This window comes from Sinocyclocheilus grahami, unplaced genomic scaffold, assembly GCF_001515645.1.
Source record: "Sinocyclocheilus grahami isolate Dianchi unplaced genomic scaffold, SAMN03320097.WGS_v1.1 scaffold772.1, whole genome shotgun sequence".
Taxonomy (NCBI): domain Eukaryota; kingdom Metazoa; phylum Chordata; class Actinopteri; order Cypriniformes; family Cyprinidae; genus Sinocyclocheilus; species Sinocyclocheilus grahami.
This window is the reverse complement of record NW_015505951.1, coordinates 398,362-399,022: the sequence shown is the minus strand read 5'-3', so window position 1 is coordinate 399,022 and position 661 is coordinate 398,362. Positions and strand designations below refer to the sequence as shown.

At 39.6% G+C, this 661-nt stretch overlaps 1 protein-coding gene across 4 annotated transcripts in view; it reads left to right on the top strand.

Moving 5' to 3' along the window:
• The window catches only part of LOC107561440 (NAD-dependent protein deacetylase sirtuin-3, mitochondrial-like), a 5,925-nt gene that overhangs the window by 2,403 nt on the left and 2,861 nt on the right, over nt 1-661 (top strand). The window lies entirely within an intron of this gene.

Here is a 661-nt window from a genome sequence, read left to right as displayed (position 1 = left end):
TAGTTGAGTCTTTAGGGGCTTTCGCTCCAGTGGAAGGCTTTCGTAGTTTCTCTAACTGTTGGTGGAAGTACCTGCTTTTTGACACATTTCCACCCCAGGAACTTGGAACTAATGATTTTAGTTATAGGAACACCTTTTTGGATTGGACTAAATTAGCTCCTAATTCAGAGTAGGGTCTAACCCAGCACAATAGGAACTACCAGTGACGTAAGTGTAAATTGATTGATCGAACAGATGTGTATGAAACATCGGCCAGTGCCAGGCACTTCTCTGTCCTCCATCCTCCATCCTCCAGTTGTTGACGTTGCTGAATGTCATGCTTAAATGACGTTGCTGTCGACCGGCTTACGTCATTTAGGAGTTCCTACTGGTGGTGCAACTGCAACCATGTTATTATTAACAGTAGTGAATTGTTTTGATAGCAGGAAAGTCTCTGTAAAACTTAAAAGAATACGAAGCGCATGTTCAAGTGCATGTGCATCAAACAGAATAAAAATGCAATTCTGACTAAAATTTACATTGCGCTATAATACTTCTTGTTGGACAGATGTATGTTTGAAATTCTACATGTGACAAGTTGTATGTTATGAGAGCAGTAACAGTGATTATTGTAATGAAATACAAACCCAATTCCAAAAAAGCTGGGACACTGTACAAATTG